At 45.2% G+C, this 15,903-nt stretch overlaps 1 protein-coding gene across 6 annotated transcripts in view; it reads right to left on the reverse strand.

Annotated features, from left to right (window-relative positions):
* Positions 1–15,903, reverse strand: part of zmiz1a (zinc finger, MIZ-type containing 1a) — a 103,169-nt gene that overhangs the window by 66,942 nt on the left and 20,324 nt on the right. For all 6 annotated transcript variants that reach the window (XM_028988843.1, XM_028988842.1, XM_028988846.1 and 3 more), the window contains exon 2: positions 14,062–14,171. The gene's annotated coding sequence lies outside the window, so the exon portion shown is untranslated. The remainder of the gene's footprint in view (positions 1–14,061; positions 14,172–15,903) is intronic.

The following is a 15,903-nucleotide window of genomic DNA, read 5'->3' on the forward strand; positions in this document are numbered from 1 at the left end:
GTGGCTGTCCACCGATGACAAAGAGCGGCACAGGTCGTGGTACACTAAATTACGCATTATTAATTATGCATAGTGTTTACTCAGTTTTTTTTTTAACTAACTTGGAGCTACGGCGGATTGGTCTGCGAGAATTAGGTTAACGATGAAACCTGTAATAATAATCTTTTTTTTAAAAAGCTGCAGCCAAGCGTCGTGCAGACAGAAACATATTAAATTATATAAAGTCTATGTTTGATTCTCGAAACCCTCCTTGAAGACGAAGTCACTTTAAACTCTCCGAATGGTAATTACATATGAATATTTCATGTCAGCTTTTGGACAACTGAAACTGCTCTCCACTCTTTTTCTTAATGGGACGGCCATGCGCAGACTATTAATGGGCTCGTTCGCCGGCGACTTTATTTCTTTAAAAAACCTGCTTCTGCGCCAGCGATTGAAACGCTTTCACACCGCAGATGCTCCGCAGAAATTAGCAGGAAAGATGGCAGGGAGGGAGGGAAGAGCGGCACTTCGCCGCTGAAAATGGAATCATTATGCAGGGCCGGGACAGTCTGTGGTCAATTGTAATGTAGGCTGACCTACTGTCGATCCCTTCATGACGTTATTTGTTTTTGTGCTTTTGTTCAAAAAGATTTAAACCGTCATACATACTATATGAATTACAAGGTGAGACAATTTACAAATGCATTATCTCAATTTATTAGACTATTTCCTCCTGGGGTGGAGGGGTGGAAGGTCTACCTTTCCGAATTAAATTCCGGAACCGACAGAATTTAAGTTGCACCAGTCATATAGGAATACAGATTGCAAGGGCACAACATGCATGAATGACCTTGGCGAGCAGCAGTCATCAGCCAGGATTATCAAGAATAGCAAGTGCCCAAGGACCTTCTGGAAATAAGGTTTGCACGTAAGGATGTAACACGTATTCCTTGAGGGCCAGCGGCGCTCCACTTTTTGTTGGGGCCCCCCGCACCCCTGTATCGGATCAATCCGGTTAGCTCTCGCTCAGGACTCTATGCACCTCGGGGTGCTTCTCGGTATGTTAAGTAAGTGCAGGAACACAGGGACCGTTGAAGAGTAACGTACAGAGCGAAACTATGTCAATACGGCCAAGTCGGTCGCATACGCTGCCCTCCAGGATTCCGATGACGAATGCAAAGCCACTGAGGTTCGACACCGGCGGGGGGAGGAAAGAATACCGATGATTGGGCGCCGCCTCGGTGCGGCCGCGTTCCTTTTTTTTTCCGAGAGGAGAAGAGAGAGAATAATTTGTGCAGCGGCAAGTAAAGGTGGAGGGCCGCAGTCCTCCCCGCAACTCCCCCGCCCCGTCTGGGCTGAGACGTGGCCGCGGCGCGGCAGCACATTGTCCCTGCGCTGCGCTCATTAACCGAGTCAAGGAGGAAGTGCCAGGGCCTTCAGCTGGTGCAGCCTGTGTGGCGACTCGACAAGGGTTCCCAGCTGGAGCGCGGGCCGCACAAATCACAGCTGCACGCACAATTAGTGCAGGTGCAGCGGAGAGGAGGACCAGACCCGACCAGCCGCACGCCCGCACACACACACACACACACACACACACACGTTAACACAGAGAGACTGAATCACACACACACACGTTAACACAGAGAGAGAGAGACTGAATCACACACACACACACACACACACACACACGTTAACACAGAGAGACTGAATCACACACACGTTAACACAGAGAGAGAGACTGAATCACACACACAGACACGTTAACAAAGAGAGAGAGACTGAATCACACACACACACACGTTAACACAGAGAGAGAGACTGAATCACACACACACACGTTAACACAGAGAGAGAGACTGAATCACACAAACACACGTTAACACAGAGAGACTAAATTACACACGTTAACACAGAGAGAGACTGAATCACACACACACACACACACGTTAACACAGAGAGAGAGACTGAATCACACACACACACGTTAACACAGAGAGAGAGACTGAATCACACACACACGTTAACAGAGAGACTAAATCACACACACACACGTTAACACAGAGAGACTAAATCACACACACAGTTCCACACACACACACACACACACACACACACACACACACACACACACATTAACACAGAGAGAGAGACTGAATCATACACATACACACATTAACACAGAGAGAGAGAGAGACTGAATCACACACACGTTAACACAGAGAGAGAGAGACTGAATCACACACAGATCCACACACACATTAACACAGAGAGACTAAATCACACACACACACACATTAACACAGAGAGACTAAATCACACACACACACATTAACACAGAGAGAGACTTAAACACATTAACACAGAGAGACTGAATCACACACAGATCCAGACACACACACACAGACTGAATCACAAACATACAGATCCATACGCAAACATTAACACACAGAGAGACTGAATCATACACACAATCCAACACAGATCCACACATACAGATCCATCCACACACGTGACTTGCAACTTGAAGCACTGTAATATGTGGTGCGAAACATCTGTATCCTTTTTTTAAAAAGTCATTTTTGCCAAACAAGCTGCTAATAAGTTCCACTTAGAGCTTAATTGCCTGAGCCAAGTGCAAGATTTACAGAACTAACGCATAAATAAATACATAAAAACGGCTTGGCGATGCAGCCCAATAAAAGCCACAAAAGGGTCACAGAAACTCACAAATATTTACAATGGCGCTCTTCTTTTTAAACACACAAAAGCAGCATCTGCTAGTTCCTCCGTTCCCTTCGCCTTCTCGGCACACATGTGGATTCATCTCGAGCGGAAACGCGAGGGTCTCAATCATCTCTTTAGGGCTCCTATCACCGGATGGACTTTTCTTATTTCATTCCGCCGTCGTCATGGTCGCACTTGCTGCCGCGCGGATTTGTTATGACTGGCGGGACGGAGGTCATCGGCGCCCGCGAGCCCGCCGCCGGGCGCCCGGCACCCATTACAGTAGCAGGTGTCTTACGTGTGCCGCCGACCTTTGTTTACCTTTGCAGCGGGCCCGCTGCGGGTCGGCCGAGCGCTTGTCTTGGGAGGATAAAGACCCGGGGGCTCATTAGGCGAAAAATATTACACCGGGCAAATACAAACACAAACCCAAATACGCGCTCTGTGCGCCCATGCAAGACTACTGAGGGAGAGGCGTCTTTCACAAGCTGCTGCTGAACACTCAATCACTGAAGGCGGGAAGTGCACGGGCCAACCATGAAAGAACGACTGCTTTCTACAACAAGATTTTATTCTTTTTATACACACACACACACACACACACATATATATATATATATATCCTAAAACCCAGAATGCCATTTGCTGAGATTACATTTGAATTTCATTTTCTTTCACTTGAGAAGCTCTCATGATCTCATGCACATGTTAAGTCCCCCGGGGGGCCAGATAAGTCTGTTTCCTTCGTGCGGCGGATCAAAAAGTAGTTTACTTTCGTCCGTGCGAGAGTGACAGGATGATACAGACGCATGACCGCAAATTCACCCCGCCCCCCACGCGCTCCGCCCAATCGGTGCGTTGCAGCAGCGCTGTCAAGATTCTTGGGGAGCGTTTCAAAGTTTTTTCAAAGTGCGGGACTAAAAATAAAGCTGCGGTCGAGGTTACGGTTACTTATGCCCCATAATGATTTCATTACTGGCTTCCTGTCCAAAGTTGGTTACTGTGCAGCGGTTTGGCCATTTGGCACAGTAAAAAAAAAAAAACATCCATACGTGAAAAATGTATTTTCTACAAGATTCATCCGTGTATAATAGACCACATTCTGACTTTATCTAGCAGCCAGAAAAAGAGCTTCACGCTGGTGCTCAAGGTCCAGCCTTCGCTCATGCTCAAACACAACAGGCAAACGGCCAAACCTTCCAACCACCAGATACGGGCCAAGAGCACCAGACAGCCACAGTGGCACAGGGAGGGAAAATGTACAGTGCAGTGGGCAGCACTTAAACACACCCGCCAATTTTCTCTGGGGCATGAAAATTCCTGTTTATGGTCATGTGCTCGCTGTCAGTGTCACCTGGCACCCCGGCAGGCTGACAGCCAAACATCTGTTGATTATTTTTTTTTGTTGTACTGAATTTGCAGGCCCAACATTCAACTTCGGAAACACGACAGACAGGAAGAGGGTCTGTGTCTGCGAGATGGATGAACAATAACAAGAGGAGGTGGGAGAATGGGCTTTTCCGAGCGGAAGAGGAAATTCAGCCGGGCAGCTCGTGCTCACACACCTTCGGTCTTTCGGTTAACGTGGTAAACTTGCATGCTGTGCACGCGAGCAAAGGGCAAAATTCAACAAAAAGCATCAACTGTTACTCCCTCCTCACAACTAAAACACGTTCATTACAAACTGAGCATTCCGTCTCCTTTAAAATTGGATTGTGGGGTAAACACGGTCGACAAAACCGACTCCCTTTTAGCCGGGGTCACAAGTGTGCTCGCTCAGAATAATTCAGTGCTTTTGGAAAAGAGGAGAGAGAAAAAAACACACCACTTCCTCCGTGGTTTCATCACCTCATTCTCTCTTTGTTAGCGCTCGGAAATGCCTGAAGAGGCGAATGAAAATACTGGCATGTCCTTGCAGCTCTCCACGGGCGAACGCGGCTCATTAAATCCAAGCCAGAACGTCAGGCTTCGCACTCCCATCATAAAGGTATGGAAATATTAACATAAAGGGGAAAAAATGCTGCACATCAACACAGCACACTGTGAATTACGGCAGAAATGATGCATTAGTGCATATAATGCATCTACAACCTGTATCATGGTTCCGTATAGAGTTTTGGACCTACCTACCCCGATACCCCGATAATTACAAAACTACATTCATTCTTAACCAGAGAAAACAAAACATGTTGGATGGATCATATTCGTCCCCTCTCTTTACCGTCATGGCTGCTCTCGCACTACTGTCATCATCATAAGCAGGTTCATGAGATGATCATTAACATGAGAAGCAGCCAACAACTTCTCAACACTGGTTGAGAGAAGCCAAAAGTGTGAAATGCTGTCATCACAGCAAAATATGAAAATTGTTTCTTACGTTTTTAATTTAGAGACCCAGGTGGGTGTATGTGTGTCCAGACTTTTGACTGCCGAAGAGAATATTTACTTCTTCACACATAGTAGAACGCCATCATAGTTGACTGGAGCCTGCAATCTCAATTCAGAAACCAGTAGGGTACGATAAAATCCATTTAAATTTTTGTCAATTTTTTTTCCCTCAATTAATTTTTTCCCTCTTTTAATTCTTCTTAATTCCATGCTTTATAAACATATTTACTGACCTAAATACTATGTGGTTATGGAGTTGGTGGGGAAAAAATAACCAGCGATATGACAAATCACATTTAATCGCTGTTCAAAAAAAGTGCTTGGGCATTTAATGTTTGCTGGCGTGACTGGCTCGCACTAGTTTTCTTTTTTTTTTCCGGTTTCTGATATGAGTTATTGACTGTAAGTGGTCGTCACGTGTATTCTTACAAAAGAGTTGTTCTTCCGATTCGTGAAAAAAGCTTGGGTAAAGTTAGCACAAAGCGTCGAATTTTCTGAGCAGGACATCAGCAAGCCAAGCCTAAACGTTGCCAGCGGCCAGAGACAATTCTGCATAATTCTGCGTTTTGTAGCGGATTCCGCGATTCTGGACACGTTTTTTCCACATCGCATAGGGCCCTACACCAGGAGGCGTTAACAGCAATGGCAAAAATCTCTCGGCCTGGCCCTTTCAATCGGAGACAGCTGATCGTCACTCTGGATGTAAGCGAGAAGAGAGAAAACACCGCAACTCTGCAGCAGGAGGCAACATTCCAACATCTGAGGCAAGAAAAGCCGTCACCTATGCAAGGACAACTGAGCGTGGTCAAGTTACACAATCCCATAAATCCTAGGGCTGCATCTTCACAACAATATTCATTGACTTTTTTGTCAAAATCAAGATTTAACCAAGATTTAACACAAATACGTGCTAACTGGTGGGTTTGCAGTGTATTTATGTATTAGCTAACCTGAGTTCTGTGCTAATCCACATTCGCAAAGGTCATGGTGACACTCAGTGATCTCCCAGTGATATAGGTGGTAGTGATAAAGTGACATGATTGTCATTGTGAAACACAGCACAGCACACGGTGCACACAACAAAATGTGTCCTCTGCTTTTAACCATCACCCTGTCAGGATCCGGTCCGAAATGGGGGTTACTCCGGTCCAGGATCCGGACCGGAGTTTCATTGTTGTCCTGTGAAATGTTCCCTAATCGTTCTCACCTGTGTTAATTGTATAAAGCTGCCCTGTTCGTTTCTGTCCGCTGTCAGGTCTTTAAATTTATGTTCCATGTTCACTAGTGTCTACGTCTCGGATGTCTCCCCTGTCTTGTGCTTCACTAATTAAACCCCGGTTTCATGATGTCAGGTGAAAGCGTCCTTCATTCTTCGTTCCTCATCACTCTTCGTCCTCCTCTCCGTTCACCCGCCGCGTCATGCCCGCATGGACGTGACACACCCTTGGTGAAACACAGCGTGAAGGGAGAGCAACGTGTGAGGACGGTGCTTTGCTCAGTGGCACCTCAATGGCAACTTGGCGGATCGGGATTTGCCAACCTTCTGATTACGGGGCCGCTTCCTTAACCGCTAGGCCACCACTGCCCCTAGCTTAATGGGTAACACACCTATGAACCAGAAGACCACAGAGTCACCAGATCAAACCCCACTTAACCCTGAGTGTCTACAGGCAGACTCTCCCTGTACTGATTATAAGTCACTCTGGACAAGGGCGTCCGATGAATGCTGTAAATGTGTAAAATGTAAATGATCAACTTCTCATTTGAAGTTGTTAATGAAGCCATTGGTGTTACTGATGTCAGATGTTAAGCTTTCGTGTGGGCCATATAGCTTTCTGAGGAATTACAAGTTTTACGTAACACTCGGCTGCTCACATTGTGCAGTGACATTTTACATTCTCATTACAGCCAGCAGCAGCCACTGAAACCTGCATGACTAACATGGCAAAGGAGGCCGAAACGATGCCCGAGCGGGATTCGTGCTAACGCGGCCCCTCTGATTCTCATTAGGTGCATGGCTCGCAGTGATTTCACATGAACCAGGCAACCAATCCGGCGTCCTCCAATTAGCCCAGGGTTGCGGCAGCCTCGCAAAGGCTGGCACATGCCGTCCCAGAGGCGCGCGACCAATCAGGCATGTTTTAGCCACAGACTGAAGGGCGACCGTTGTGACATCGAGATGGCCCACTCTCTAAAGCCCACGGGGCGGGGGGCCGAGAATAAGGAGACAGAAATATCTCCCCTGACAGATCTGGGGATACATGATGCCACGTGCCCAGCTGTCTAAATATTACCCCTGTTCGCCATTCTCATCCCTTTCACAACCGCTCTTCCCACCTTCTCAACATAAACACTTATCTTTTCCGTCCCATGGCTCAGGCGCGGGGACTCTGCTCCGTGGCCGAGCAGTTGGGAAGCAAGAGTGAGCAGGATGGATTGGGGTTGGCCCGCCGCTGCGTCCCACAACATAACCCAGAGACAACCTCAGCCGCTCTCAATTAAGAGGGTCAGGGCGCGGGGAATAATTCACTCTCTGGTATCTGGGTCTGGACTGTGCAAAAGTGAAAAAAAACAAATAAATCCTACAAGCTCACACACATACACACACTCAGAAAAAAAAGCCTTAAAGAGCAAGCAGCGTTCGTGTTTGTGTAAGTAAGGAACTGCGCAAATTTCCGTATGTCAACAGACTTTTGACCCACATAGGTGTGCGAGCGCCTCTAAGATCAACACGCTCGGCAGAAAGTCCCCGTCCGCGGTGCTAAATCTCATCAGCGCACTGTGAAGTGGCACCGATTGATTTGAATGTGATTTAAGGGAAAAGCCTTAATGAGAGCGCTGCCACCTCTTCAGACCCACAGCAGCAGACTGCTGACATTTGCACGCCGCTCCAGCCGTTAGTGTCGACTGACCCCGCCCCGCCCTGCCATGGAGGAATTCCATTCCTCCATGGCTCCCTCGACTCAGGAGCGTAATCAGAGTGAGCTCCAAATTTAAATAGCGGGTTTCGCACTACCTCCTGCTAATTATGCACACAGTAGAACCGCCTCCGAACACACACACACACAACCACCCACCCTCCCATATCCCTGTAGTTCATTAGGGAGGACACACGGGCCTAAATGCCGTCTTTTGGGTTCCTTTCGGAGCCGCCACCCCCTCAACCTCCTCTCGGGCTCCCTGCAAGCCCCTCCCCCTCTACACTCCTCCTCTTCAGGGGCGCGTGGTGAAGCCTGGATGAAGCCTCGCCGGTGATGAAATCATTTCCATTCAGGCCCCGGCCTCCCCCGCTGGTTTTATAACGCACTCGACATTCCTGCCGATTCTCACACATTGAGACACTTCCTTACTGATTCCGTAAAAAAATCTCCCCTGTGCTGACGCTACTTAATTGCTTTGTTTCAGCAGTCCCACAAGGGTTGGAGGAGAGCTCCAGAGAGAGCTTTTCCCCCCTTCTTAAAATGTGCAACATCTGCAGGTGCTTTCCCTCATACACACAGCATGTGCCCCCGAAACCTGGACGAACCCACAGAGACGAAACAGAGAAGCCAACAACATCTGTCTCCCTTTATGGAGTTCATAAAAACCTGAGATTTTGAAGGAATGAAAATATATTAAAAAATGAAAATATATGAATGGTGGCGTGGAGAGCAGACAGCCGTGCAATACATTTAGATGATCTCCTGTCATATTTGTGCGTAATATGAGTTCATCAGAGAGGAGGACTATCACAGACACAGACCAGTATGGCCTGCCACCTGTCCAACATAAAAAGTTGCAGTACAGCATTTTAATGTTGACCTGTAGCGTTTATATGTTCCAGTTTTTCCACACTGAAGGTGGGGCAGCCATAAAATAACTCCAGATATTACTAGCGCAAAATAACACATGAACCTCCTGTTTCTTCAAGCAACTAAGAACGAGTATTGATTTTGATATATTAATCAATAGGGACTAGGGGTTTGATACTCTCAAAGCAGAGGTTAAATCACATGATGACTCAAACACATTCAATTTAATATTACATGTTGAGTGTGAAATAAATGAATAAATAGAACCCAAAGCCTTATGCATAAATTTACCAATTTAAAACATGAACAGAAATAAGTTAAATAGTTAAAACACAAAGAATGTAATAAGCTTTTTATTGAGCTATAATAAATAATACATTAATAATAATGATATAGTTACATTGCTTTACTATTCTAATAATGATTACATCATTGTTTTTAATGTTGAAAAAAGCTTCATATATTACTGCCTAGATAGTTATTCCATTAAAATTTATGTATGTATACCACATCTATACTAAGAAGGGAAGAGACCAATCCCACTCGGTTATCTCTGCAATTGTCCCTGACAACACCATTTGTGATATTATACCCGGTTTTTCCTTTTCACTGACAAAAAAACAGGCTAACAAAACACAACAAGATTAGATCATTCAGAAACAATCAGCCTCTGAGCCATGACTCCATTCTAAGTGTACCATTGAAATTACAGAGGCCCATTAATGAATGTGTCCACTCCTGATGCCGAGTATATTACAGCCATTCATCACAAGAGGCAGGCCTGACGGGCAACCAGAAAACATCTTTTGTAATCATATAACGTCATGTCAAGGGTGGCATGCATTTGTGTTCATTTAATACTTCAAATGTTATTTTCCTTTCTGAGTAATAGACATGGGGGAAACTGTCCCCCCGGTTTCACAACTAATAGGGTTGGAAATGCATTTCCCAATTGAGGGGGAAGAACAAGGCCGACTTCATAAACCAAGTCAGGGAAGAAAGCCGATGCACATCAAAACTCAGATGAGATTCATCAGAATTCACTCAGGGATTCTAGCATACTTTCCAAAAACAGAACATAACATTATAGACCTATTAGGTTCAAATAATTTTTAGTGAGATTTAATAATCTCACAAACAGACTGAGCACGCCCATCAATGGTGCTGGTAAGGAGTGAAGTGCCTCAGTAAAGTCATTGAAGGTCTTCAGGATGCCATTATCCTCGTTTGTAAAAAGCAAGTCAGCCCACTTTTGCTTCAGACTTTGACCTCTTTTAAGACCACCTCATCTAGGGACGGTAGGTGGCCACAGACAGGTCCCTGAGGGACGCCATGATGCCCCTTCTTCCACAGTGGTGTGAAATATCGAAGGGAGATGAGCCGCATACTCCCCTTTTCATGTTGCTGCATTTGTCTCTCCCAGCAGCTGGCTGGCCCATCATGCACGTGTTAACATAGCAGGAGAAGTATAAATAAATGTAAAAGAAATGTAATGCAACAAAAGCATTTGCTGCTTGTACAGTGTAGGGGAACATACCGAGCAAAGCTTTAAAAGAACAAAAAAAAAAAACACATAAAATTGAGAAAAAGAAAAAACACAAGCGCTTGTTGTACCCAGTGCCTTCTGTGCTTAAGACGAATACATTTCCCTTCAAGTAAACACCACAGGGGGATAGAAATCAAACAGCCTTAAAATCCAGAGAGAGAGAGAGAGAGCGAAAGAGAGAGAGGGGAAAAAAGGAAAATCGAATGCAATGTTAATTCCTGTGGTGTGAGCTAATCCTGCGTGTGCTGACATTCTTCTCTTTATCATGTACGCCATGTGGCACAAACACACGGCAAAAGAGAGAACTTTCCAGAACTCCTCGCTGTCAAACTCATTTTCAAATCCACACCCTGGGATCCCTGGCACATGGGAGTTGTTAGTAATGCCTGCATTAATGTGTTTTTTGAATCTGAAGCATCGGTCGGAATGCAGATGGAAAGCATTGAACCTTTTTCATTGACATTTCATTTCACTGAAAACGATGCATTCAAGCAGCAATATAATGTCATTTTTGAAAGGTGACCACATATATTGTCATGAATAGGGAGATTATCGCATCATTTTTACAACTACCCATTTTTTGCTAGATTCCTTAACCAGTTTATAAAGCCAAGGCGTGAAATCAATGGATGAATATTGAAGGTTTGTTATTATTGCTACTCATTGGGTGTTTCCTGTGGATGGCAGTCAATAATAAATAATACTCAGACAAAGAGTACAACAACCTTTTGTGTAGGCGATATAATAAAGTCGATCATGGCTGTCATCCTTGGTAGAGACAAATACTTTCAGAACAATTGTCAAAATCTCAGTGAATGATTAATACATAATGTTTGTGCCTCAAAGTGGCACAAAGTGGACAACCAGATCAGCTCCGCATGGCAGGATATCATGATGATTAGCGCGAAGGTCAGTAAATGAAATGGACACCTACAGCAGGCACCATGTGAGGTCAGATGTACTGACCTCCACAACTTTGCCTGGTATATGCTGCTGAGGACTAAATGAAGTCTGTATGGACAAACCGCAGCGTAGAAAACGAATTAGCGGCCGTATAGAACCGCACGCCGAGAACGGCAGGGAGGAGCAGGGCATGTGAAGGAAATATCCCGTCCCCTGGGCTATAATGAGGTTAAGTGTGGAGACACTTGCTCCTTTATTTTTATATTTCTTTAAAGCACAGGGACCCGTCGCCAAAAAGGCAGCAGCCTCTCAGCGGAAATGAAGTGTAAAATTTCACTTAGATTTTAATTAATAGCTTTATTTCATTACGTACATGCCAATTAATCTGCTGCACTTTTAGTGGTCGCACCGTGGATAAGCATCTGTTCCGATTCCCAGACAGCTTGCTGGAAGCACACCGCCAGTGGTCTAATGGTTTCTTTCTTCTTCTCGCTTTTTCTAAAAACCTAAAACTAACCTATATGCGGCAGTCTGAAGGTGGTGGGCGTGGCTGTTCTCTCTCTCGTCCAGGCTGCCGTTAGCACGCGCGCTAATCGCTTTAGCTGATCCCCCCTCAGCTGTGTGCCAGGCAGATGTTTGTCGGGCCGCAGCACTGCTCAGCATTCACACTGCACTAAGCGAGATTAACCGCTGCCTCTCGCCGCGTATTTATTTATTTATTTATTTCGCCTAGCCTGTCCCAATTCTTAATCCTCTACGCAGAAAAAGACAGGGGTGGGGCGCGGGGGAGGGAGAGGAAAGAAAAAGATAAGTGCACACATGCATATAACCAAAAGAGGCCATTTTATAGTAAGTGGTTTTTTTAAGAATTCAGTCTTTCTGATCTTCTGAAGGGGTGTTTATTACATATACTAGTCTATCCTAAAATATAAAATATTATAATATGTTAATATTTCTTTTAATCATTATATCTTAAATTGTTATATAAATTATATAGATTATTACCTACAACAGGGAACATTAGCAGAACAAAAAATATCTTCATTAAAACAGTCAATGAATGGCATAACAAAAACATGTACTTTTTTCGCAATGTTCCATTTTTTTCTCTTTTTGATATGCTTATGTCAGATTATTGCAATCTTTCATTTGCAGTTTTCCTATCATCTGATAGGGTATGAGCTGACGTTCCTAGAAGTGTTCATTGAAGGATTTGTTCTACACTTCACTATAACACAACAATGGGAAACATTAACTCAACGTGACGAGACGGACTGCAGATTGAAACAAAAGTCTGTTCAACAACACTCCATACGGTTCTGAAAATATTTTCCATGAGAGAGAAAAAAAAAAAGAAACACTGGCGGTGAGAAACCTAAGCCCCTGTCATTTGATTCTTCTTCTTCTTTTTTCTTTTCTTTAGTTCTTTTCTTTTTTTCCCCCTGCCTGCTTCCTCTGTTGTTCCATTATGCAGGTGCTGAAACCCTCAGAGCCCTCGGGCGGTTACAGGGCACAGCCTAGTGCGCAGAGACAGAGCGAGGAGGAAAAGAAATAGAGGGAAGGAGAGAGAGGAAGAGGGAGGGAGCGGTTCCTCTGACCATAAACACTAACAGACGCCTCAGCTCAACCGTATTACTCACAGCCCCCCAGGTGGTCCGAATGAGAGCAGCATGCTGTGTGCACTAGTCATGCTAGCCCATACAGTGGAGCGCACACTCACACGCCACCGGACGTTCACTCGAGATGAAAAATATCCTAGAAGTGCACCCAGAAAACCACTGCACAGCAAATCGATGCCGCTGAATCGCAGGGGGGCGGGGGCAAAAATAGTCTCGTTGCTAGAGTCCACAAGGCCATTTGGAGGATCGGATATGTCCTTGACGGTCCCTCCCCCTGCACAACGGCCAATTCTTCTGAACATCTGAGGAGCGCAAGTGTTCGTCACATGATACAAAACAAGGCAAACAGCTCCCAGTTGTCCACTTATCTAAAGTTAGCCTGTTTCAGAAAGGCCACAAGATGAAGGGAACCTTCCAAAAGATATTAAACATCTGGGCCTGCTCCAAGAATCGTTTGGCTTTAAAGTTCATGGCATAATAATTGGTACATTAATAACAATGCCAAAAATTCAAAGAACAAGTTACTGATTGTTTTGAAGTATCTCAAAACCTCTGTTAAAAGACCCCCTACATAAGCAGTAAAGATTTCAGTTGAAAACTTGAAGGACCAAGGCAGTGTTGGGCCAGTGACATGCATTTCTATGTACTGATTATGACTCTGAATACATAACTTCCTAAACAAAACGTGATAACTTTTTTTTTTTCCAAAACAGGGGTTTGTCATCAATATTAGGACTCTCATGTCACCCACTCGTTCTTGCAGGTACCATGGCACAAAATTTATAATGAATTTTTAACCACCCATACAAAACAGAGATGTTTTATTTCTATCACAATAACATATTGAAAAAAATGTGGGATTGACTTTTGTGAAGCTCTCTTATTAACTGTAACTACATGCTCAATTGTGAAACCCACAAGAACTTTGTGTTTTCATAAATAACCTTTCAAAATCCTGTAGGGATGATTGACAGGTCCCAAAAGTCAAACTATTCAAATACCGCGAAGCTACGTTTGACTAGTTGGTCTTGTTATGTTGGGGCCGCGGTGCACTTAAACGAAGGCGTGTTAGCGAAGTACACGGCCGGGCAGATGGAGTCTTGCTCACCTGTGTGCGTTGGCGCTTCTGGCCTCTGGTCACCGGCCCCCCCTCCCCCTCCCCTCCCTTCATGTAGTCAGCGGGGAGGGTCCCTCCGTTCACTCCCCTCCGGCCAAGGCCTGCAAAGAGAGAAACGCACAGTACAGTCAACACGCAATCGCTTCACCGGCAGAAACGGGAAGGCCAAGTTTTGTCCGCCACATGGCCCGAATTCCGTAATGCATTCCCAGCGCAGATCGTGTGGAACATGGTGTTTTTGTTTGTGTTGCAGCCCTGGGAGTTTCTCCTTTTCTTTTTTGGTTAAGGAGGGTGGGCCGGAGTTGTAGTCACATCAAACGCAAGCTCTAACTCAAACCAGCTGCCCTGGCGGTGCTCGGGTGGAGGCAAATGATGCAAATCATCCAACCTCATGGCGCCCTCTCCACTCTGCACAGCCACTGGTACAGCGACCTTCCAAAGGGGTTATCACACAACCGCCTCGCTGCTCCTAATCCAACCTTTATTACACACAGCAACTCACTGCGGGCTAATGCAGTACCATTTCCTAAACGCCTGGGTAGACTCCTTCACAGTTCACCGGCTGGCCAGGGCACAGAAAAGGGTTGGGAAGAGTAAAGATAATTTACGTAGCAGTGCGGCCGTCATAAACATGCATGGAGGTACGGGTCGGCCAGCCAAGTCGAAATTACGAGCGTCACTATTCATGGCACATTGACGGGTACGCCTATTAAGTGGCTAAGCGATGCCAGTGGACACTCTTAGGTTTCTCAAGGTAAGTGCGGGAAGGGAGCGGGAGAAGGTCAGTGGTTGCCGCATCAGGAGAAGTTCAAGGTGATAATGTTGGCCCCATCTACAGCGGGACATTCTCAGGTGGCTGTTAACAGGATTGAATGGCCAGCACTGTGAGAAGACGTGGACGAAAGCCTACAGCTGTCGGGTGCAAGTGATGAAGGGGTGTTTAGTGGACAGCCAATGAGCATGTAGTTTCTATATCTCAGCCCATCTTAGAGATCAGAATACCCTTAAAATTTTTCCTCCAGGGTGATGTATTAAGTGCAGTATCTTGGGGAAAGGAGGGAATCTTCGGGGGTGATTGTCAACTCTCATGCTCCCTACTCCCCGTTCAGGATTATAGATGCTCCTAATACTCCTTGTAACCAGGGTATGTCATTATAACATATCAGGACCACATGATCTACCAAACATCTGAGCTTCTATTCAGAAATTCTTAATGACATTGGCCGTAATCACCATACATTATGTTTCATTTAGCAATGGGGTGATACAGTCCTAAAAAATAATTAAACTGTGAGTCATTTTCATCTTTCTCATGACATTTCTGCTAAAATGACCATCTTATGGATATTTGTAACAAATGAAACTTCTAACCATTATCACGACCACCACCACCCACTGCCATTGTCAGGCCCGACTGTGAAGGTATTTCTGTTAAGCTACTGTGGTCCTTGCAAGTCGAACAATTGACCATTTCTCGGCGACACAATTAGATCATGTGAAATGAGCACCAGCCTCATTCTGAGGAGGGAACATTACCATTTCTGCATATCTGAATCTAGCAGAAAGCAATCAGCAGAATATGCAAACATTCACGAGGAATTAAATGTACTGGAAAATTCAGAGCAGATCTGCTATTGAGTTTTTTGCAGGGAAATCAGAGGCGGAATGTATTGGGGTGGGGGCTGGGTGAGATGAAGAATGAGGAATATAAGCACTTGGGTGGCATGGAGCATGAAGAGTTTGACAGTGAAGAGCAATTTTCTGTTAGGTGTCTTGACGGGTTAAAATGAGGAGGTTCGGTGGAACTTCTTCTCTTCCACCCAGCACATCAGA

This window comes from Denticeps clupeoides, chromosome 8, assembly GCF_900700375.1.
Source record: "Denticeps clupeoides chromosome 8, fDenClu1.1, whole genome shotgun sequence".
Lineage (NCBI taxonomy): Eukaryota > Metazoa > Chordata > Actinopteri > Clupeiformes > Denticipitidae > Denticeps > Denticeps clupeoides.